Consider the following 25,872-nt stretch of genomic DNA (forward strand, 5'->3'; position numbering starts at 1 on the left):
CACAGTCACTGGAATCTACTGAGGATCCACCAGAATTGACAACTTGCACATGCTCAGTACATCAGGGTCCAGCACAACCCCTGACAAAGAGGTCACTAATGAAGCTTCATTTCATTGAAGGGGCAATGGCCATGGTAGTGACTGCAGGCTCTGCCCCTGATGGCACTTCATTTCAGTATCCAGCATGCACGGTGATTCTCAAAGAGGAAGTAGTAGAAAAAAAATAAAGCAGTTAGTTGTAAGTGAAGGATAGGCAATTTGTAATTACAGTATATTAAAAAAAATAGATTATGACAGAGTTTAGGATGAAAATATAATTTAGTTTCAGACCATCCCTTTAAACAATGCACAATAAGCAATATGTCCAATATTATATAGCGCTGTCCCTTATTACATAGCATTGCTTTTTGTCATGTATAGCATTGTCCCGTATTATATAGCGCCATTTCTTATTTTATAGTCTCCTCTTTTATATATAGCGCTGTTATTTATAGCGTTGTACATAGGGGGGAAAAAGTGCTATACGAACCGCTGTCTTTGTTGTATTAGATCTGCACATGTGCACAAGTGAGTTAATCACATCATCTATCACATGATTTCGCAACGGTGATCATGTGACATGTCAAGTAATATATCAGGTGCTAAGGGACCCACTTCCTCTAAACTGCCCAGGGCCCTGGTTACTCTTAATCCACCCTTGTTGACCTTCTTTTGAGATGGTACTGGTATCATCTTATAATGTAACTTAATTTCCTCATCTTGTGAGTTTACTCACAGATAACAGTTTACTTTCAAGACTAAGAACATAGCCCACGTCATTTACTGGGATGTTTCTGCTTTGTGTTGGGGAGATTTGACAATTAATGTAACCATCTCCTATTCCCACTGAATTCATATACTGACCATTAGCTAAAATTACTTTCTCTGGTTTACGTTGGTCAAGGTTACAGAAGAAGCTTCTGTCATTATTCATATGACTAGTTGCCGCAGTGTCTGTACATCATGCATGCTTTGATACACTTGCATTAACAATAAACACAGCTTCACTACTTGACGTATAATATTATTCATTAACCCTTTTCCGACATCAGGCGTAATAGTACGACGATGTCGGGCTTCCACTGTTTGGTGCAGGCTCCGGCGCTGAGCCTGCACCTTTCCATGCACATGACAGCTGATATATGCAGCTGACATGTGCTCACAAAAGCTGCGGGTGGAATCGTGATCCACTCGTGGCTGTTAACCTGTTAAATCCCACTGTCAATCTCTAACAGCGGCATTTAACTCGCATTTCCGGCAAGCGTGCCAGAAATCCCGGCAAATGGAAATCTGGCAATGGATCAGGTCTAGACTCCTGTGTATATTTTCACATACTTTCTGTTATCAGCAGCATCTTTATCTTGAATTTGCAGGGTTGGTAGTTCTGATTAGCCAGATTTGGCACTGTGAACTTCCCAGAGTTGCTGCTGGCAGCCATCTTTCCTTTTTCTTCTATTTCTTCTTAATACACTGTGGTCCTCTTTCCTCTGGGCTGTTCTCTGGGTCTCTGGGTTTCTGAGTCTCTGGGCCATAACTGATTGGCAGTGGATTAATTTCTGTACTGTCCAGCCATGCTCTAGTGATTATATATTTATTCAGAAACAAATATACCAGTTTACAACAGATATTTCTTATAGCTTAGGATCTTAGCATCTTGTCTGCCAGTTGCAAAGTGAAAGTAATATTGACACCAGCTCCACACACACACACTGAGTGAACAGGAAATTCCTGCTTTTTTTTTCTTTTTAACGATGTGTTATTGGCAATATAACACTATTACCTGAGACTGAAAATCATGCACTATTAAACAGTAGTAAATAACACAGTGGCTTGTAAAAGTTTAAGCACCCCTGGTCAAAATTACGATTATTGCAAACAGTTAAGCAAGTTGAAGATAAAATGATCTTTAAAAGGCCTAAAGGTAAAGATGACACATTTCATTCATATTTTAAGTATAATATTTCCTGCTGCTTCTTCAGTGGGCAGTGTGTTAATGTGCAAGGTTGCTGGTTTAAATATCTCTCTGTGAGACCAGCAGCCAATCCCTGGCAATGAGGAAGGTTGTCTCCGGCCGCTTTTGACGAGCGCATGGAAGTGGAGCCAGCATCACCCAAACGTCACATCTGGTGTCAAAGGTAATGGAAATCAGCTTTCCCATGACATCAATTAAACGCACCGCCCCGCAAAGATGCCATTAGAGATGGAGGATGAAGGAAGCAGCCGAGGACATGCGCTACCTGGGGCAGGAAGTAACCTAGCGGCCATATTTACTGTGGGCAGCAGAAAAGGGCAAATATAATAAATACAGCTTTCAAAATACAATAATAAAGACCTTCAACAAGGAAACTACATGTAATTGTATAAAACTCAAGTTACAATAATACATATTGCCACAGGATAATCAAAAATCAAAACGATTCACATGTCCATGAAATATAATGCACCCGATCAATACCGCGGATCCATAATATGTCTGGGTCACAAGCATGGCGCACCTTGAAATGGCGAGGAATCGTTTTCAAAGACGCTATATCAACAATGGACCGGGCAGCTCTAATGTTCATCACATGTTCTCTAGTTCTTATCCGTAGCTTCCTGGAAGTGAGACCAACATATATCAGTCCACAGGGACATGTAGCATAGTATATGACAAAGTCACTACTGCATGATATATTTTTTCTAATTTTGAAATTCCTTTTCACATCAGATGAACAAAAATCTGCAACCCATTCAATATTGCGACAGGCCAGACACGACCCGCATGGAAAGCAGCCCTGGTGTGGCCTCCCTGTATGAAATGGAAAAGAAGGAGTTGACACATAATGACTCTTTACCAGGAGATCCTTCAAATTACTGCTCCTCCTTGCTGTCTTCATCGGTCTCTCAGGGAGAAAATCACCAATGCCGGTTCAGTCTTCAGGATAGGCCATTGTTTATTAAGAATATTCTGGATAGTATTCTACCTGTTAATATACGTAGAGATAAACCTTATTTGGTTAGGACTATCCCTATCCCTCCTGGAGCCCGACAGGAGCTGGCCACGGGCAGATGTTTTGGCTCTTAAAGAACCTTTTTTAATGCAGCGATTGCTGTAACCACCTGTCGGAATCGGTCCCGAAGGTCCAGCGCCTGTGTCTTAAAACGCTCATCTGTGGAGCACAAACATCTGATTCACAAGAACTGGCCTATCGGAACCACCCGCACCGTGGAGTACGGGCTGATGAAGCATGCAAAAGGGCATTAACGGAGGTTTCCTTCCTAAATACATTAGTTTGAACCATATTATCATCACCAACAAGAATCTTGATGTCCAAAAAATCTATTTGTCGATCATGGTATTTATATGTAAGATTAATATTATACCTGTTTTGATTAAGATTAAAAAAGTCAAAAAGATCAACAACTGAACCCTGCCAAATAATCAAAAGGTCATCGATATAGCGGTACCAACCGATGACCTGGGAAGCGGCGCATGTGCCATCCCCGAAAACCTCCCTCTCCCAAAACCTAAGAAAGAGGTTAGTGTAGGATGGCGCACATGCCGCACCCATTGCAGTAACGCGTTGCTGAAGAAAATGATACTTAAACGTGAAAAAATTATGAGGCAATACAAAATTAAATAATTCCAAAATAAAAAATTGAAACGTGACATCCAGATTACTTGTGACAAGAAACAATTCAACAGCCCTCACTCCATGTTGATGTGCAATGCAAGTGTATAGGGATTCCACATCCACCATGACCAGCAACATGCCGGGCTCCAGGGCAAGGCCGTCCAGTCTTCGAAGGACGTCAGTAGTGTCTCGACCAAGGGGTGCAGATAATGATCAATAAATTTACAAATTGGGTCGCATAGCCCTCCCACGCCAGAGACAATAGGGCAACCTGGAGGCACCATCGGGTCCTTATGAATTTTAGGTAATAAATAGAACATTGAAATTATCAGAGACTGGACAAATAAGCCCTCAAAGACCTTCTTGGTGATCACTCCCTGAGAGAGTGCCGATTCAAGAATCCGGTGGAGCTCACTCTTAAAAGTAGAAACCGGATTATACGTGAGTGTAGAATAGGCCTCCTTTTCCCTCAACTGCCTGAAGGCCTCAGGTTCGTACATCCTAATGGGCCAGATCACCACGTTCCCCCCCTTGACAGCAGGCTTAAAAACCACATCGTGAAGTGCCCTCAGTTCAGAGAGTGCTTTCCTCTGAATACCAGTTAGATTATCATTTACTCTCCCTGTAGGGATAGTTTTAAGTTCTTGCATGACCAACTTTACATAAAATTTCAACTTGACGGCATAACAAAAGGGAGGGGAATGTGGTGGACCTAGGGAGAATGGATTTAGGAATATTACCTGTAGAGATGTAAGAGCTTTCTCCTGCTAGTTCCTCAAGAATACGTAAAGCCTCCTGTTCATCTTTGGTATTAAGATCCATATTTGATTGATTCTTAGAATGTAAATTTTTAAAATTAGTTTTTCTGTAAGCAAAAAAATGTCCTTCACTGTAGTAAAAAATCAAAATTATTATTAGGAACAAATGTTAAACCCAAACTCAAGACCTCACATTGAATTTGCATCATTGCTCATCTGACCTGTCCAGTATTTCTGGTATTTTAACATGTGCACTTGTTTGCCTGTTTTGTATTAGTTCATTAATAAAGATATATTTTTTCATATTTTTCATGGCAAACATTATTATTTATTATGATAAGTTACTTTTGGGAATTCTAAGCTCTTTTTTCATTCTCATGTATTTAATAATAAGCATTATTGCAACACCAATCCTCTGGTTGCCATCCTGATAGATTTGATAATTGGTAATACTTAGCACAGCACTGCTGGCAATATTTCCCTCTCCTGGTTGGTGTCTTGGTTACATAGCAGCTTTAGTTCCCAGAGCATCTACACTGGTGTCTTCCTCACTTTCATTTAGTGTACTTTATTAATGCCCCTGCTACAAGCTACACCAATGTTTTATTTGCTTTATTTAATAAATATTTATTTTTATTGGTATTGTAGTGCCATAAGGATCAGGACATCAACTGCATCTATCACTCTGAACATACTGCATTAGTGTTCTGCCTAAATCACCACAGCGCAGTAAGGTCAGCCTCTAATAATTCACCTATTGTTTTAATAATATTTCCTTGATGCAATAACATTATTAGCGATTTTTACATTTTCTTTTTTTCTATGCTATTGATGTTGTTAATATACAGAAATGAATGGGAGTTATAGAAAAAGCATAGCACTGTCCACTAAACCGATCCTTCTGTAGCTCAGCCTCGAGAGGTAAGAGCCTGAACAAAGTTATTCCCATCTCAGACATGAAAGACTGAGATAGGAATAACCCTGTAAGTCTTGATTCTCATAGCAATCCATTGCATAAGTCCCAGTTTTTTTTTTAACCTGATAGTACATTTTAGCAACAGTTTTGCTATTGAACATAAGTTGTCATCAGGCTTTTCACAATTTTTGTCTAGGCCCTGGTACAGAGCTGAATCACAAAATTACATCAAATTAAATCTGTCTGGAGCGACATTTTATTTGAACACTTAAACAATTTCATTTTAAATAATTATGGCAGTTTCCTGAGTTTCATTTTAAACACAGGATGTAAAACAATGCAGAGCTGGACAAATGTGTAAATGGGGAACAGAAAAAAACAGAAAAGTAAAATAAAATGTTTGTCTTTTTATATGCATAAAATTACATAGGCAAAGTAAACATAAGTGCATTACTCACCATTACTTCTTAAAAAAGGTTAATGTCCTTTATTCCATGTGGTGGGACAATCCTTTAACATGCAGAGGGAGAGGGCCGCTCCTTACTCCCCGCACTCAGTGCCCGGTGCCCGCATACTCCCCTTCGGTCACCGCTCACACAGGGTTAATGCCGGCGGTAACGGACCGCGTTATGCCACGGGTAACGCACTCCGTAACCGCTGCTATTAACCCTGTGTGTCCCTAATTTTTTACTATTGATGCTGTCTATGCGGCATTAATAGTAAAAAAATGTAATGTTAAAAATAATAAAAAAACAAAAAAACCTGCTATACTCACACTCCGTAGTCGGCCGAGCCGCTCGCGCCGGCTGCCATCTTCCATTCCCGGCGATGCATTGCGAAATTACCCAGAAGACTTAGCGGTCTCGCGAGACCGCTAAGTCTTCTGGGTAATTTTGCAATGCATCCTGGGAATGGAAGATGACGGCTGGCGCGAGCGGCTCGGCGGAGCTTCGGTGGATCCCAATCGTCGGTAACCGCTTCCTGGATCCAGGCGCCAACGGAAGGTGAGTATATAACTATTTTTTATTTTAATTCTTTTTTTTTTAACAGGGATATCATGCCCACATTGCTATATATGTGGGCTGCGCAATATACAACGTGGGCTGCGCAATATACAACGTGGGCTGCGCAATATACTACGTGGGCTGCGCAATATACTATGTGGGCTGTGCATTGTATAACGTGGGCTGCGCAATATACTACATGGGCTGCGCAATATACAACGTGGCCTGCGCAATATACTACGTGGACTGCGCAATATATAACGTGAGCTGCGCAATATACAACGTGGGCTGCGCAATATCCTACGTGGGCTGCGCAATATACTACATGGGCTGCGCAATATACTACGTTGGCTGCGCAATGTACAATGTGGGCTGCGCAATATACAATGTGGCCTGCGCAATATACTATGTGGACTGCGCAATATACAACGTGAGCTGCGTAATATACAATGTGGGCTGTGCAATATACAACGTGGGCTGCGCAATATACGACGTGGGCTGCGCAATATACTACGTGAGCTGCGCAATATGCTACGTGGGCTGCGCAATGTACAACGTGGGCTGCGCAATGTACTACGTGGGCTATGTAATGTACTACGTGGGCTGCACAATGTACTACGTGGGCTGCGCAATGTACAACGTGGGCTGCGCAATGTACTACGTGGGCTGCGCAATGTACAACGTGGGCTGGGCAATGTACAACGTGGGCTGCGCAATGTACTACGTGGGCTGCGTAACGTACTACGTGGGCTGCACAATGTACTACGTGGGCTGCGCAATTTACAACGTGGGCTGCGCAATGTACTACGTGGGCTGCGCAATATACAATGTGGGCTGCGCAATGTACTACTTAGGCTGCACAATGTACTATTTGGGCTGCGCAATGTACTACGTGGGCTGCGCAATATACTGCATGGGCTGAGCAATGTACTGCATTGGCTGCTCAATGTACTGCGTTGCCTGCGCAATGTACTGCGTGGGTTGCGCAATGTACTGCGTGGGCTGCCCAATGTATTGTGGGGGCTGCGCACTGTACTGCGGGAGCTGCGCAATGTACTGCGGGGGCTGTGCAATGTACTGCGTTGGCTGCGCAATGTACTGCGTTGGCTGGGCAATGTACTGCGTGGGTTGCGCAATGTACTGCGTGGGCTGCGCAGTGTACTGCGTGGGCTGCGCAATGTACTGCGTGGGCTGCACAATGTACTGCAGGGGCTGCGCAATGTACTGCATGGGCTGCGCAATGTACTGCGTGGCTGTGTGGCTGTGCAATATACTACGTGGGCTGTGCTATACACTACGCATACATATTCTAGAATACCCGATGCATTAGAATCGGGCCACCATCTAGTATATATATATAATTGTCTAAGGTCCACTTCCATCTGTTTGTATGTCTGTCACGGAAATCCCACGTCGCTGATTGGTCACGGCCGGCTGGGCGCGACCAATCAGCGACAGGCACAGTCTGGCCGCGAATTGGCCCCTCCCTACTCCCCTCCAGTCAGTGCCCCCTCCATACTCCCCTCCAGATAGCGCCCACATAGCGTTTTAGCAGTCCGTTAAATGGACTGCGTTACACCGCGGCATAACACGGTGTAATGCAGTCAATTAACGCTGCCATTAACCCTGTAAGTATGACCAACTTTTTACTATTGATGCTGCCTATGCAGCATCAATAGTAAAAACATATCATGTTAAAAATAATGATAAAAAAAAATCATTATATTCTCACCTTCCGGCGTCCGCGGCAGCCTTTCCCGCTCCTCATGACACTCCGGTCCCAAGAATGCATTGCGGCAATGACCCGGGATGATGCAGCGGTCTCACGAGACCACAACATCATCACGGGTTATTGCCACAAGGCATTACTGTGAACGGAGCGTCGCGAGGAGCATCGCTAAAGGCCTGGGCTGGATCCGGGGCTGCCGGAAGGTGAGTATATCACTATTTTTTTATTTTAAATCTTTTTGTAACAGGGATATGGTGCCCACATTGCTATATACTACGTGGGCTGTGTTATATACTACGTGGGCTGTGTTATATACTGCATGGGCTGTTTTATATACTACGTGGCTGTGCAATATACTATGTGGGCTGTGCTATATACCACGTGGCTGTGCAATATACTACATGGGCTGTGCTATATACTACGTGGCTGTGCAATATACTACGTGGGCTGTGCTATATACTACGTAGCTGTGCTATATACTACGTGGCTGTGCAATATACTATGTGGGCTGTGCTATATACTATGTGACTGTGCAATATGCTACGTGGGCTGTGCTATATACTATGTGGCTGTGCAATATACTATGTGGCTGTGTTATATTCTACGTGGGCTGGGTTATATAATGCGTGGGCTGTGCTATATACTACATGAGCTGTGCTATATACTACGTGGGCTGTGTTATATACTGCATGAGCTGTGTTATATATTGGGTGGGCTGTGTTATATACTGCGTGGGCTGTGCTATATACTACATGGGCTGTGCTATATACTGCGTGGGCTGTGTTATATACTACGTGGGCTGTGCTATATACTACGTAGGCTGTGCTATATACTACGTGGGCTGTGTTATATACTGCATGGGCTGTGCTATATACTATGTGGCTCTGCAATATACTACGTGGCTGTGCTATATACTACGTGGCTGTGTTATATACTACGTGGCAGTGCTATATACTACATGGCTGTGCTATATACTATGTGGCTGTGCTATATACTACATGGGCTGTGTTATATGCTACATGGGTTGTCAGACTCTTTCGCCTGGGGCCCTCAAAAACCTGCAGCTAGCCCTGGCTTCACTGATTGGTCATGCCCGGCCGGCCGTGAACAATCAGCGACAGATGCAGCCTGGCCGCGAATTGGCACGGGATTTGAACCACGCTTCGCTAATTGGTTGCCCCCGGCCAGCTGAATCCTGTGTATTCATTGCATTATTCTGAAATCTTCATAAATAAACTACATACATATTCTAGAATACCCGATGCGTTAGAATCGGGCCACCATCTAGTATGTAAATAATCTGTTCAGCAGGGATTAGCGAATTTGTTGGGAAAACTTTTGCCGATCTCAAATTCGGCACGAACATTGCAAATTTTACTCGGATTACCAAGGATTTTTCCTCAAAATTGGTAAAATTCGGCCAAAGCTTGGTAAATCATTGAGTTTCCACTAATGCTTTTGTTTGGACTTTGGATAGAATAGTGGTGCTGTACGATGAGTGAGGGGGAAGTGTTTGATGAGGGGAGGGAGTGGAGAGATGTCAGAGTAGCGGCCCATTGTTTTTTTTTTTTCGTTTTTTTATTAACCTAATGTGTGGAGTTTCCAGAAGCCAAGGGCACAGAAATCATCAATAACATCCAGAGAATGTATTCAGATAGTTAGCTAGGCATTTTATTGTCAGCTAGTTTAGCTAGATAGTATCTATCTGTGTCAAATTGACCTTCCAACATCTTTGTGCTAATTGTGTGTTGCAACAAGGAGTCCCCATTTGATAATTTAAATAGTTTCTGCTAGTAGTGTGGTGCAGCCAGAAGTCCACATTTCAGAATCTAAATAGTTTGTGCTAATAGTGTGGTTAGCAGGAGTCCATATTTCAGAATCTAAATCTTTTGTTCTAATTCTGTGGTCCAACCACACTATCTCAGCAAATAAATACAGATTGTAAATTTACTTACAGGTGACTCACAGGTGTGGGCCTAGGGTTGTGAAACAGCCGGTTAAAAGAGGGGAAGGGTACATCGAATATGAGTGGGAAAACGTGAGGTCATGGTAGAAGGGGGAATAGGCTTGGTGTTCAAAGTGTACGTGGTGTAGGTGGTAATCTTAAAGCTCTACTGAACAAGCATCGACTCATCCTATTCAAAGACAACTGACAACTTCTGTTACTGGACGAGCTACTCGACTTTTTTTCTTTGGCAGCCACACAACTTGGAGTCTCCATATTTCAAAAAAATTGTTAGTAACAACAGTAGCAGTAGCAACAGAGGCTGTCAGGACTCTGAAAGTTTTTGGTTACCTTTTGGGCATGCCTGCCCTTTCCCCTTGTCTTCCTGCCTTATAACTCCACCCCATACTATAGTCTGTGCTAGAGTATTCTGCTGATGTGTCTTGCTACTGGGGCTTCCTGGCTGCTCCTGCAAACCTGTGTGAATATTCTGCTCCTCGCTCTCTGAGATCCTGCTGCATTCATCTGTGCCAGCGCACCTCCTGCTCCTGACTGCTCATGTTGCTTCTTCTATGCCGCTGACCTACACCTGCAATTGCTAAACACGTAAGCTGGCTGCTACTCTGGTTGTGCCTCATTTAATTAGCAGCAAAGCTCTGGACTGCTCTGCTTCATCTAGACTTCTACCCAGGCCTTCCTGGATAATTTAACACCTTGTTTGGAATTGCTCATCTGTGCATGGACTAGATACAGACTTATTTGTTCCAGCATTCTCAAGTATAGGCTGTGCTTTACTGACTGTCTGCTGATTGCATTTCTCTCTGAGATTTCCTAGGGACTTGTTAAGTTGTTAAAGTGTTTTGGACTTGAGTTTTCTCTACACTTATTTGAAGCACCGTGGGTTTTCAATATAGACTTTTTCACATACAAACTGTGTTCAGTATTGTCTTGTTCCATGCAACGAGACTCCTGAGTTCTCCAGTATACTGTAAGTGTTACAGAGGCACAGAAGCCACCACTAAAGTGTCAGAGACTGCAATAACGTAAGATAAATGCAGCACACTACAAGCTTCACCACTAGTCTGCCCAGTCTGCGACTGGGTTGCAAAAGTCATTGGAGATCCATGACTTTTTCATCTAGATGAAAGTTAGGCGGTCTACACTTTCATGGGACAGCCTGATGCGCTTATCCATCAGAACACCACCAGAAATGCTGAAGACATGTTCTGAGAGAACAGTGGTTGCCGGGCATGACAAAACCTCCAAAACGTGATTGGCGAGGTCGGACCGCTCTTCCATTTTTGAAGACCAAAGTGCAAAAGGATCCAGCCCTCGCTGATGGCATTCATATTGTGCTTGAGATACTCCTGCTCCATCCTCTCCATTTGTTCATTATGTGTCAGACTTGTACTCTGTTCTGCTTGTGCACAGGCTAAAAAATGTGTGAAACTCACAGAAATTACTTCTGCCACTCACACTGCTGCTGCTGCTAATGTATTTGCATTGAGGATTCGACGCTCCCAGGGTTGAATGTCTGTAACTACAATGCACACTGTGTGCCTCAGTGTTGTCTTGGAAAAAACAGTCTTAAAATTGTCTACAAGCATTTCGAGACTCCAGTTTGAGTGCTTCCCTTTCCAGGAGGAGAAGCACCTGGCAAAAATGTACTCTTGTACCGTGGATCTATCAGAGTGGCAACCCAGTAGTCAGCACTAGGGTTGAGCGACTTTCATTTTTTTAAGATCGAGTAGGGTTTTGGGAAACCCGATTTTGTCCAGAGTCGAGTCGAGTGCAGTCGGCCGATTATCGCTAAAAGTCGGGGATCGACCGAAACACGAAACCCAATGCAAGTCAATGGGGAAGCATAGTCGGCAGTGAGTGGAGGCCAGGAAAACACCTACAGTGCCCATTTTAATGCCAAAAACATCCATTCTTGTTTCTGAAGCTTGTCAATCTTAATTAACTTTATAATAATAGTTGGGCATAGGGAATTGGGGGTCATTTGGCAAAAGTTGTGGGGGGAGTAGGGCCGGCTCAAGTTTTTCGTGGGCCCAGGAAATGCGGACTACGTCACGGCGGTGTTGCAGGGAAAGGTAATTATTTAAAAGTTGCAAGTGCTGTGATCCTGAGCAAGCAGGGGGGGGGCCCACTCGTTCGCATTGCCACTGGCACAGGGCCCCTCAAAGTACGGCGGTGTGTTTGCATGGCGGGGGCGCCTCCCACCAGCAGCGACACTTTTGCGTACTCTGAGGGGCCCTGTGCCAGTGACGTCGCCAACGAGTATGCCCCCCCACCTGATGAAGGAACCTGCACTTTCATCTGCACCTTCCTCTTTGTCCCTGTGTAAGGTGGTATAACATGCGGGAAGGGGAACCTTACTTTCAGCAGGGACAGATTCTGGCTGTGTAGAGTACAAGGGGAATGTAGTGGTCTCGGTCAATGTACCAGCAGACTCATTTAGCAGTGGCTGGGCAATGGGCAGGATGAGGAGGAAACAGATATAGGGCCAAAGAATAAAGTAGGCTACATGCAGTTCAAAATTGGTAACAGGACTAAACAGGCGGCATTGCTTTGTTCAGTGGAGTAGCAAACCCAAGAGCAGCAGACACTGTTTCAAGGGCCTAACCACACTAGTAGGCCAAATGCAGTTTAATATCTGATAGTATAGGGCGAAAGCCAGAATGTGGAAGCTCAGCTTTGTTCAGTTGAGGACAACACCAGGGAGGGGCAGACACCTTTAGTAGGCCGGAAAAGCCTATTGCATTTTTTAAAATGGTAATTTGGAGCAGAAGGTTGAAGCTCAGCTTTATTTAGTTGAGGGCAACACCAGGGAGGGGCAGAAGCCGTTAGTAGGCCCTAACCACCTTTTTTTTTTTTAAAACCACATAATGAGAGCCGGAAGGTTGAAGCTCAGCTTTATTTAGTTGAGGACAACACCAGGGAGGGGCAGAAGCCGTTAGTAGGCCCTAACCACCTTTTTTTTTTTTAAAACCACATAATGAGAGCCGGAAGGTTGAAGCTCAGCTTTATTTAGTTGAGGACAACACCAGGGAGGGGCAGAAGCCGTTAGTAGGCCCTAACCACCTTTTTTTTTTTTAAAACCACATAATGAGAGCCGGAAGGTTGAAGCTCAGCTTTATTTAGTTGAGGACAACACCAGGGAGGGGCAGAAGCCGTTAGTAGGCCCTAACCACCTTTTTTTTTTTTAAAACCACATAATGAGAGCCGGAAGGTTGAAGCTCAGCTTTATTTAGTTGAGGACAACACCAGGGAGGGGCAGAAGCCGTTAGTAGGCCCTAACCACCTTTTTTTTTTTTAAAACCACATAATGAGAGCCGGAAGGTTGAAGCTCAGCTTTATTTAGTTGAGGACAACACCAGGGAGGGGCAGAAGCCGTTAGTAGGCCCTAACCACCTTTTTTTTTTTTAAAACCACATAATGAGAGCCGGAAGGTTGAAGCTCAGCTTTATTTAGTTGAGGACAACACCAGGGAGGGGCAGAAGCCGTTAGTAGGCCCTAACCACCTTTTTTTTTTTTAAAACCACATAATGAGAGCCGGAAGGTTGAAGCTCAGCTTTATTTAGTTGAGGACAACACCAGGGAGGGGCAGAAGCCGTTAGTAGGCCCTAACCACCTTTTTTTTTTTTAAAACCACATAATGAGAGCCGGAAGGTTGAAGCTCAGCTTTATTTAGTTGAGGACAACACCAGGGAGGGGCAGAAGCCGTTAGTAGGCCCTAACCACCTTTTTTTTTTTTAAAACCACATAATGAGAGCCGGAAGGTTGAAGCTCAGCTTTATTTAGTTGAGGACAACACCAGGGAGGGGCAGAAGCCGTTAGTAGGCCCTAACCACCTTTTTTTTTTTTAAAACCACATAATGAGAGCCGGAAGGTTGAAGCTCAGCTTTATTTAGTTGAGGACAACACCAGGGAGGGGCACACAGACAGACTCCTTTAGTAGGCCTGAAAAGCCTATTGCATTTTTCAAAATGGTAATTTGGAGCAGAAGGTTGAAGCTCAGCTTTATTTAGTTGAGGGCAACACCAGGGAGGGGCAGAAGCCGTTAGTAGGCCCTAACCAAAGTTGAAGGCCAAATGCAGTTTAATTTCTGATACTATAGGCCGAAAGCCAGAAGGTGGAAGTTCCGATTTAGACAGTGGAGCACAATTTGAATTAGGGACTGCAGACAGACTTAGTAGGCTGTCCCCTGTGGACCATGCATCCACCACATTAACCCATTGCGCCGTAATGGACACGTAATCTTCCGTGGCCATGCCTACAGGTCCATGCGTCTGTTGTCAGGTGCACCTTTGTACTCACAGATTGCCAGAGTGCATGGACAATGCGGTCTTCTACATGCTGGTGGAGGGTTGGGATGGCTTTTCTCGCAAAAGAAGTGTCGACTGGTTAGCTTGTAGCGTGGTACAGCGTAGTCCATCATGGCCTTATTAATAGTAAATAAAATATATAACTAGGCTCTATGAACTTTTAAATAGGTTCCAGGGGTACACGGGCAGCATTGGTGTGGTCAGTGGAGGAGTATTGCAAGTAGGGGCTGCAGACAGGCTATCAAAGGCCTAAAATAACAAACAGTAGGCAGTCATGGCAGTTTTACATCGGTTACATGGATACACAGGCAGGCACTCCAGGCAGCATTGTGGTCAGTGGAGGAGTATTGCAAGTAGGGGCCGCAGACAGGCTATCAAAGGCCTAAAATAACAAACAATAGGCTCATTGCAGTTTTACAGCGGTTACATGGATAGACGGGCAGGCAGCTTGGTGGTGGTGAGTGGAGGAGTATTTAAAGTAGGGACCGCAGACAGGCTTCAAAGGCCTAACATAAGAAAATGGGCTGGCTGTAGGCACTTTATAATTGGTTCCAGGGGTACACGGGCAGCAGTGGTCTGGTCAGTGGAGGAGTATTTAAAGTAGGGACCGCAGACAGGCTTCAAAGGCCTAACATAAGAAAATGGGCTGGCTGTAGGCACTTTATAATTGGTTCCAGGGGTACACGGGCAGCAGTGGTCTGGTCAGTGGAGGAGTATTTAAAGTAGGGACCGCAGACAGGCTATCAAAGGCCTAACATAACAAACAATAGGCTCATGGCAGTTTCACAGCGGTTACATGGATACACGGGCAGGCAGCTTGGTGGTGAGTGGAGGAGTATTTAAAGTAGGGACCGCACACAGGCTATCAAAGGCCTAAAATAACAAACAATAGGCTCATGGCAGTTTCACAGCGGTTACATGGATACACGGGCAGGCAGCTTGGTGGTGAGTGGAGGAGTATTTAAAGTAGGGACCGCACACAGGCTATCAAAGGCCTAAAATAACAAACAATAGGCTCATGGCAGTTTCACAGCGGTTACATGGATACACGGGCAGGCAGCTTGGTGGTGGTGAGTGGAGGAGTATTTAAAGTAGGGACCGCAGACAGGCTTCAAAGGCCTAACATAAGAAAATGGGCTGGCTGTAGGCACTTTATAATTGGTTCCAGGGGTACACGGGCAGCAGTGGTCTGGTCAGTGGAGGAGTATTTAAAGTAGGGACCGCAGACAGGCTATCAAAGGCCTAACATAACAAACAATAGGCTCATGATGGCAGTTTCACAGCGGTTACATGGATACACGGGCAGGCAGCTTGGTGGTGAGTGGAGGAGTATTTAAAGTAGGGACCGCAGACAGGCTATCAAAGGCCTAACATAAGAAAATGGGCTGGCTGTAGGCACTTTATAATTGGTTCCAGGGGTACACGGGCAGCAGTGGTCTGGTCAGTGGAGGAGTATTTAAAGTAGGGACCGCAGACAGGCTTCAAAGGCCTAACATAAGAAAATGGGCTGGCTGTAGGCACTTTATAATTGGTTCCAGGGGTACACGGGCAGCAGTGGTCTGGTCAGTGGAGGAGTATTTAAAGTAGGGACCGCAGACAGGCTTCAAAGGCCTAACATAAGAAAATGGGCTGGCTGTAGGCACTTTATAATTGGTTCCAGGGGTACACGGGCAGCAGTGGTCTGGTCAGTGGAGGAGTATTTAAAGTAGGGACCGCAGACAGGCTTCAAAGGCCTAACATAAGAAAATGGGCTGGCTGTAGGCACTTTATAATTGGTTCCAGGGGTACACGGGCAGCAGTGGTCTGGTCAGTGGAGGAGTATTTAAAGTAGGGACCGCAGACAGGCTATCAAAGGCCTAACATAACAAACAATAGGCTCATGGCAGTTTCACAGCGGTTACATGGATACACGGGCAGGCAGCTTGGTGGTCAGTGGAGGAGTATTTAAAGTAGGGACCGCAGACAGGCTATCAAAGGCCTAAAATAACAAACAATAGGCTCATGGCAGTTTTACAGCGGTTACATGGATACACAGGCAGCTTGGTGGTGAGTGGAGGAGTAGTGCAAGGAGTGTCTGTCCCAGTACTCCCAAAATATAAATAGATGTTAATGTCTCGCAAAACAACCAAAACAAAAAAAAAAGGTGGCATACTTAGGTACAGGGGTGGGCTCATCTACTGAGTTTCTGACATTGTAATTTGGCAGTAACTATTTAATGGTGCCAATATAGGACACAGACACAGACTACTTTAAGTTGCATCATAGATGTCTACAAATTTGTATTGTCAGTGCCAGACATTGAATGATGTCAGCGAATAGACTAAAGATTGGTGGAGCTGTGCGACATAATTTTGCACGTGGTAGAGCACATTTTGAGCTGGGGTAGGGGGGAACTCTCTTGAGGCCGGCGGGACCGCCCCAGGGCCCCTCATGTTACAACGGTGTGTCTGACGTTGGGTGCGCACCACCACCGCCAGAGACACTACATTGTACTATGAGGGACCCAGTAGCAATGCCGTCAACCAAAAGCGAGCACACCCACCTCTTCAGACAAACAGCAGTCTCACGGGTGCTTGCGCCAAGTCGCGATACCACGGCCCCGTGTGGGGAGTTTTGCCATTTAGGGAGGTGTAAACATGTCGTATGCTGTACAATCAGCTGCAGCAAATTAGACATTAGAAAAGTAATTCACAGGCAAGAGCTTTTCATAGGAAAGCTAGGTGTCGGCCGGGCAAGGTGGGGCAAAAGATTTCGAAATCCAGTTGTGGTTCATTTTAATGAATGTTAGATCGTCAACATTTTGGGTAGCCAGACGAGTCCTTTTTTCGGTTAATATTGAACCTGCAGCACTGAATACTCTTTCTGATAGGACACTTGCTGCCGGGCAAGCAAGCTCCTGCAATGCATATTCTGCCAATTCTGGCCAGGTGTCTAATTTGGAGGCCCAGTAATCAAATGGGAATGACGGTTGAGGGAGAACATCGATAAGGGATGAAAAATAGTTAGTAACCATACTGGACAAATGTTGTCTCCTGTCACTTTCAATTGATGCAGCAGTACCTGTCCTGTCTGCGGTCATAGCAAAATCACTCCACAACCTGGTCAGAAAACCCCTCTGTCCAACGCCACTTCTGATGTGTGCACCCCTAACACTCCTAGTCTGCTGCCCCCTGGAGCTTGTGTGAGAACGATCACGTGCGCTGTGTGCTGGGAATGCCTGAAGCAAACGGTCAACAAGAGTTGATTGTTTGGTTGCTAATATTAGTTCCAAGTTCTCATGTGGCATAATATTTTGCAATTTGCCTTTATAGCGTGGATCAAGGAGGCAGGCCAACCAGTAATCGTCATCGTTCATCATTTTCGTAATGCGTGTGTCCCTTTTAGGATACGTAAGGCATAATCCGCCATGTGGGCCAAAGTTCCAGTTGTCAAATCTCCGGTTGTGATTGGTTGAGGGGCAGTTGCAGGCAAATCTACGTCACTTGTGTCCCTCAAAAAACCAGAACCCGGCCGTGACACGCAACCAATTTCCTGTGCCCCCGTGAAAGTTTCCGCATTAAAAATATACTCATCCCCATCATCCTCCTCGTCCTCCACCTCCTCTTCGCCCGCTACCTCGTCCTGTACACTGCCCTGACCAGACAATGGCTGACTGTCATCAAGGCTTCCCTCTTCCTCTGGTGCAGACGCCTGCTCCTTTATGTGCGTCAAACTTTGCATCAGCAGACGCATTAGGGGGATGCTCATGCTTATTACGGCGTTGTCTGCACTAACCAGCCGTGTGCATTCCTCAAAACACTGAAGGACTTGACACATGTGTTGTATCTTCGACCACTGCACACCTGACAACTCCATGTCTGCCATCCTACTGCCTGCCCGTGTATCCTCCCACAAATAAATAACAGCACGCCTCTGTTCGCACAGTCTCTGAAGCATGTGCAGTGTTGAGTTCCACCTTGTTGCAACGTCTATGATTAGGCGATGCTGGGGAAGGTTCAAAGACCGCTGATAGGTCTGCATACGGCTGGCGTGTACAGGCGAACGTCGGATATGTGAGCAAAGTGCACGCACTTTGAGGAGCAGGTCGGAGAACCCAGGATAAGTTTTCAATAAGCACTGCACCACCAGGTTTAAGGTGTGAGCCAGGCAAGGAATGTGTTTCAGTTGGGAAAGGGAGATGGCAGCCATGAAATTCCTTCCGTTATCACTCACTACCTTGCCTGCCTCAAGATCTACTGTGCCCAGCCACGACTGCGTTTCTTGTTGCAAGAACTCGGACAGAACTTCCGCGGTGTGTCTGTTGTCGCCCAAACACTTCATAGCCAATACAGCCTGCTGACGCTTGGCAGTAGCTGGCCCATAATGGGACAACTGGTGTGCAACAGTGTCATCTGCCGATGGAGTGGTTGGCCGACTGCGTTCTGTGGAAGAGCTGTAGCTTCTGCAGGAGGACGAGGAGGAGGAGGAGGGGGTGCGAACGCCTACAGCCAACTGTTTCCTAGACCGTGGGCTAGGCACAACTGTCCCTAAATTGATGTCGCCTGTGGACCCTGCATCCACCACATTCACCCAGTGTGCCGTGATGGACACATAACGTCCCTGGCCATGCCTACTGGTCCATGCATCTGTAGTCAGGTGCACCTTTGTACTCACAGATTGCCTAAGTGCATGGACGATGCGCTGTTTAACATGCTGGTGCAGGGCTGGGATGGCTTTTCTGGAAAAAAAGTGTCGACTAGGTAGCTCGTATCGTGGTTCAGCGTACTCCATCAGGGCTTTAAAAGCTTCGCTTTCAACTAAACGGTAGGGCATCATCTCTAACGAGATTAGTCTAGCTATGTGGGCGTTAAAACCCTGTGTACGCGGATGCGAGGATAAGTACTTCCTTTTTCTAACCAGAGTCTCATGTAGGGTGAGCTGGACTGGAGAGCAGGAGATCGTGGAACTTTCGGGTGTGCCGGTGTACATGGCAGACTGAGAGACGGTTGGAGACGGTATTGTTTCCGCCGGTGCCCTAGATGCAATATTTCCTCCTACTAAACTGGTGATTCCCTGACCCTGACTGCTTTTGGCTGGCAAAGAAACCTGCACAGATACTGCCGGTGGTGCGGAAAATGGTGGCCTTACAGTGACGGAAGGGATGTTGCGTTGCTGACTAGCTTCATTGGCCGAGGGTGCTACAACCTTAAGGGACGTTTGGTAGTTAGTCCAGGCTTGAAAATGCATGGTGGTTAAGTGTCTATGCATGCAACTAGTATTTAGACTTTTCAGATTCTGACCTCTGCTTAAGCTAGTTGAACATTTTTGACAGATGACTTTGCGCTGATCAGTTGGATGTTGTTTAAAAAAATGCCAGACTGCACTCTTCCTAGACTCGGATCCCTTTTCAGGGATTGCAGACTGAGCTTTAACCGGATGGCCACGCTGTCCTCCAACAGGTTTTGGCTTTGACACGCGTTTTGGGCCAGATACGGGCCCGGCAGATGGAACCTGTTGCGATGTTGATGCCTGCTGCGGCCCCTCCTCCACCTCCGCTTCTGAACTACTGCCGCCTGCACCCTGTTCCCCCAATGGCTGCCAATCGGGGTCAATAACTGGGTCATCTATTACCTCCTCTTCGAGCTCGTGTGCAACTTCGTCTGTGTCACTGTGTCGGTCGGTGGTATAGCGTTCGTGGCGGGGCAACATAGTCTCATCAGGGTCTGATTGTGGATCTGTACCCTGAGAGGGCAATGTGGTGGTCTGAGTCAAAGGAGCAGCATAGTACTCTGGCTGTGGCTGTGCATCAGTGCACTCCATGTCAGAATCTACTTGTAATGGGCATGGCCTGTTAAATGTTTCACTTTCTAAGCCAGGGACGGTATGTGTAAAGAGCTCCATGGAGTGACCCGTTGTGTCGCCTGCTGCATCCTTCTCTCTTGTTGTAGTTTTTGCTGAGGAGGACAAGGAAGCGACTTGTCCCTGACCGTGAACATCCACAAGCGACGCGCTGCTTTTACATTTACCAGTTTCGGAAGAGGAGGCAAAAGAGCTAGAGGCTGAGTCTGCAATGTAAGCCAAAACTTGCTGTTGCTGCTCAGCCTTTAAAAGCGGTTTTCCTACTCCCAGAAAAGAGAGCGTTCGAGGCCTTGTGTAGCCTGACGACGAAACTGGCTCCACAGCTCCAGACTTAGGTGGAATATTTTTATCCCCACGACCACCTGATGCTCCACTACCACTACCATCATTACCAGCTGACAATGAACGCCCACGACGACCTCTTGCACCAGACTTCCTCATTGTTTAAAAATCGTAACCAAACTAACTTTATTTGTTGCTGTCAAACAACTTACACGGTGAGCTATAACTTCAGTATGATTTCAATATCCCTTAACAGGTTGGTGAGACCACAAGGAAAATCAGGCACAATGTTACACACTCTGTTTTCTGTGACACCAAATCACAGAGATGACACACACGCAGGACTGTCACTCAAGCACTAATGTCAATATTAATCTCCCACCTAATTTATTTATTTTTTTTTCTCTGTGAGACTTTAGAAACCAAATAATATTTAAAAAAAAAACAAAAAAACAAGGCTTTCTATGGCCCACTGAATGAGAGATGGCACGCACAGGAGTGGCACACAAGCCCTGACTGAGGCCAATATTTTTCTCCCACTGATTGATGTAGTGTTTTTGTGTTGAGGTTGATTTTAAAACACAAATGAAGGAAAAAAATAAAAAGGCTTTCTATGGCCCACAATTAGAGAGAGAGGTGGCACACCCAGGAGTCAAGACTGGCACACAAGCTGAAATGGCAATATTACTCTCCCACTGTTTTTTTATGTATTTTTTTTTTATTTTCAGGGAGACTTTAGAAACCAAATAATATTAAAAAAACCAAAAAATAAATAGGCTTTCTATGGCCCACTGAATGAAAGGGAGAGAGGTGGCACACCCAGGAGTCAAGACTGGCACACAAGCTGAAAGGGCAATATTACTCTCCCACTGTTTTTTTATGTATTTTTTTTTTTTATTTTCAGGGAGACTTTAGAAACCAAATAATATTAAAAAAACCAAAAAATAAATAGGCTTTCTATGGCCCACAATTAGAGAGAGAGGTGGCACACCCAGGAGTCAAGACTGGCACACAAGCTGAAATGGCAATATTACTCTCCCACTGTTTTTTTATGTTTTTTTTTTTTATTTTCAGGGAGACTTTAGAAACCAAATAATATTAAAAAAAAAAAAAAAAAAAAAAATAGGCTTGCTATAGCCCACTGAATGAGAGATAGCACACACAGCAGTGGCACACAAGCCCTGACTGAGGCCAATATTTTTCTCCCACTGATTGATGTAGTGTTTTTGTGTTGAGGTAGATTTTAGAACACAAATCACGGAAAAAATAAATAGGCTTTCTATGGCCCACTGAATGAAAGGGAGAGAGGTGGCACACCCAGGAGTCAAGACTGGCACACAAGCTGAAAGGGCAATATTACTCTCCCACTGTTTTTTTATGTTTTTTTTTTTTTTTCAGGGAGACTTTAGAAACCAAATAATATTAAAAAAAAAAAAAAAAAAAAAAATAGGCTTGCTATAGCCCACTGAATGAGAGATAGCACACACAGCAGTGGCACACAAGCCCTGACTGAGGCCAATATTTTTCTCCCACTGATTGATGTAGTGTTTTTGTGTTGAGGTAGATTTTAGAACACAAATCACGGAAAAAATAAATAGGCTTTCTATGGCCCACTGAATGAAAGGGAGAGAGGTGGCACACCCAGGAGTCAAGACTGGCACACAAGCTGAAAGGGCAATATTACTCTCCCACTGTTTTTTTATGTTTTTTTTTTTTTTTCAGGGAGACTTTAGAAACCAAATAATATTAAAAAAAAAAAAAAAAAAAAAAAAAAATAGGCTTGCTATAGCCCACTGAATGAGAGATAGCACACACAGCAGTGGCACACAAGCCCTGACTGAGGCCAATATTTTTCTCCCACTGATTGATGTAGTGTTTTTGTGTTGAGGTAGATTTTAGAACACAAATCACGGAAAAAATAAATAGGCTTTCTATGGCCCACTGAATGAAAGGGAGAGAGGTGGCACACCCAGGAGTCAAGACTGGCACACAAGCTGAAAGGGCAATATTACTCTCCCACTGTTTTTTTATGTATTTTTTGTTTTTTCAGGGAGACTTTAGAAACCCAATAATATTTAAAAAAAAAAATAAATAGGCTTTCTATGGCCCACTGAATGAGAGGGAGAGAGGTGGCACACCCAGGAGTCAAGACTGGCACACAAGCTGAAAGGGCAATATTATTCTCCCACTGTTTTTTTAGGTTTTTTTTTTTTTTTTCAGGGAGAATTAGAAACCAAATAATATTAAAAAAAAAAAAAAAAAATAGGCTTGCTATAGCCCACTGAATGAGAGATAGCACACACAGCAGTGGCACACAAGCCCTGACTGAGGCCAATATTTTTCTCCCACTGATTGATGTACTGTTTTTGTGTTGAGGTAGATTTTAGAACACAAATCACGGAAAAAATAAATAGGCTTTCTATGGCCCACTCAGTGAGAGATGGCACACACAGGGATGGCACTGTAGCAGAAATGCCAATCTTAATCTCCCACAAAAAAAAAAAACAAAAAAAAAAAAAAAACTGTCCTACAATTACTATCTCCCTGCAGTAATGTAAGCCAGGTATGGCAGGCAGCAATAGGAGTGGACTGATGCACAAATTAAATAAAAAGTGTGGAAAAACAGAAAAGATAGCTGTGCAGAAAGGAAGGAACAAGAGGATATGTGCTTTGAAAAAAGCAGTTGGTTTCCACAGTGGCGTACACACAGCAATACAGCTATCACGGAGCCTTCTAGGGCAGCCCAATGAGCTACAGCGCTGAGGGGAAAAAAAAAAAAAAATAGCTTCCACAGTCCCTGCACACCGAAGGTGGTGTTGGACAGTGGAAATCGCTGCAGCACAAGCGGTTTGGTGGTTAGTGGACCCTGCCTAACGCTCTCCCTGCTTCTGATGAAGCGGCAGCAACCTGTCCCTAAGCTCAGATCAGCAGCAGTAAGATGGCGGTCGGCGGGAACGCCCCTTTATAGCCCCTGTGACGCCGCAGACAGCAAGCCAATCACTGCAATGCCCTTCTCTAAGATGGTGGGGACCAGGATCTATGTCATCACGCTGCCCACACTCTGCGTTCACCTTCATTGGCTGAGAAATGGCGCTTTTCGCGTCATTGAAACGCGACTTTGGCGCGAAAGTCGCGTACCGCATGGCCGACAAGCACAGGGGTCGGATCGGGTTTCATGAGACGCCGACTTAGCCAAAAGTCGGCGACTTTTGAAAATGATCGACCCGTTTCGCTCAACCCTAGTCAGCACTATTTCTAATCCTAACAGTTTGGGCATCATGTTGCAGGTAGTGTAGCAAGAATGCGCTCATGTGTCAGGTGCTTACATGAGGTCGAAGTCCATGGCGTGTTGGTGGCAGTGTAACTCTCAAGCTTGCTCTTCTTTCCCCTCCTGCCAACCACAGACAAGAGAGAGGGGATCATTATCCTCTTCATCTCCTGACTATTTGTCAGGACTCTGAACATTTTTTATTACCTTTTTGTGCATTACAGCCCTTTTCCAAGATGGCGTCTTTGGTCTCATGTACACTGTGTCTTCCTGCTATAAAACTCCACCCCAGCCTTCAATCTGTGCTAGAGTATTCTGCCTTGCATCCAGCTCCTGACCTCTGGTGACTCCCTGGCTATATACCTGCTCCTGTGAACCTGTGGGGTTATCCTTCTACTCTGCTCTGAGTTCCTGCTGCATACACCAGTTCCAGTAATCCTCCTTCATCTGCTGCTCGTGTTTGCTTCCATCTGCATTTGCTGGACATGTAAGCTGTTTCTGCTCTGCAAGAACCTGAGACTATTACCCAGACCTCCCTGGTTGAGCTAAGATATTATTTGAACTGCCTTATAAGCACATCTATCTGTGTTTTGGACTAAGCAAGGACTTATTCGTGTCAAGTATCCTCAAGAATAATTGTGCTTCATAGATTTTCTGCATGATTGCATTTTCCTCTGAAGTTTCCTATAGACTGCTGAGCTGCATTTGATATTTGCACCAAGTGTTGTGGACTTGAGTTTCTCTCTGCACCTGTTTGAATCACCGTGTGATAATATAGACTTTACCACTTATAAAACTGTGTCCTGTAGTTGTCTTGTTCCAAGCAAAGAGTCTCCTGAGTTATCCCCTATAACTATTACAGGATACTCTAGCCTAAAAAAAAAAGGAGACTGCTGGAACAATGACTGCAGAAAGCAGACTAGAGCAGGTGTTTTCCATAATTAGATCACTGCAGAAAGATGTGGAAGGTCTGAAAAAGAAGTTTGGAAGCTTTGAACTCAATCAACAAGTGTTTGGACAGACTTTGCAGGACTTAGGCACCCGCATGGCAGCCCAGGAAAACAAACTTGCTGGCATAGAGTCCCAGTATGGACGGGCTTTTCAGGACATAAGCACGCAAACAGCTACACAAGCGACTTTTCCCTTTGGGCAACCGCCACCAGCTAACCCACCTAAGTTGTCCCCATTCAGATTTAATGGTGATCGCGACAAATTTCGTGGCTTTGTGAATCAATGTATGCTATATTTTGATGTGCATGCTGACTGTTTTCCTAATGATAGATCCAAAGTATTGTGTGTAATAATGCTGCTGACCGCACGAGCGTTCTCCTGGGTGAATCCGATGATTGAGTCTCGTGACCCACGGTTAAATAACTTGGATGATTTCTTGGCTGCTATGGCATTAATGTTTGATGATCCTAATCGCCGTGCAACCGCTGAATCTGCTTTATTGTCTTTACACCAGGCAAAACATTCTGTTATTGAGTATGCAACTGAATTCAGGAGATTAGCGGTAGATACCAACTGGGACAGTTATGCACAATTGCCTATTTTTAAAAGGAGTCTGTCTAGTATTGTAAAAGATGAACTAGCTCGCTCTGAGTCACCACAAGAGCTAGAGACATTTATACAGCATTGTGTGCGCATTGACATTCGCCTTACTGAGCGTAGGCAGGAGAAGTTTGCTGCATATAACCGTGTTTCTAACTTTTCCCTTCCTTCCAAAGAGCCTGCAGGTAAAACATCTCGGGAGGTGGAGGAGGTGCCCATGCAAATTGATTCTGTTCAGAGGCACGAGATCAATGAGCGCCGGGAGCATTGCCTTCGTGAAAGTCTATGTTTCTACTGCGGCCAGTCTGACCACTTCTTGATTAATTGTCCTAAGTGTCCTAAACGGCCTAACAAGGTGCTAGCAGCAGTAGGGGAGTATGACAACTGTGATGATGAATCTGACATCTCTGAATGTAGCCTGCCTTTAAACACTGTATTCCATTCACTTTCTATGACTTCACCCCCCAAGGAGCTTAAGGAAAAGAACTCTCACTGTTCTCTCCCTATTAAGATCCTGTGTTCAGGACAGTGGATTTCCAGTGCAGCTATGATTGACACTGGTGCAGGTGGCAATTTAATGGATATCGCATTTGCCAAGGA

General features: G+C 44.9%; 1 long non-coding RNA gene across 1 annotated transcript in view; it reads right to left on the reverse strand.

Moving 5' to 3' along the window:
• Positions 1-1,621: 1,621 nt before the first annotated feature.
• LOC143773726 (uncharacterized) overlaps positions 1,622-25,872 on the reverse strand; it is a 35,927-nt gene continuing 11,676 nt past the window's right edge. Inside the window, exons 2-3 of the long non-coding RNA XR_013215333.1 lie at positions 4,394-4,518; positions 1,622-2,634 (exon numbers count right to left, since the gene is read on the reverse strand). This is a non-coding gene — a long non-coding RNA (uncharacterized LOC143773726). The remainder of the gene's footprint in view (positions 2,635-4,393; positions 4,519-25,872) is intronic.

This window comes from Ranitomeya variabilis, chromosome 5 (genome assembly GCF_051348905.1).
Source record: "Ranitomeya variabilis isolate aRanVar5 chromosome 5, aRanVar5.hap1, whole genome shotgun sequence".
Lineage (NCBI taxonomy): Eukaryota > Metazoa > Chordata > Amphibia > Anura > Dendrobatidae > Ranitomeya > Ranitomeya variabilis.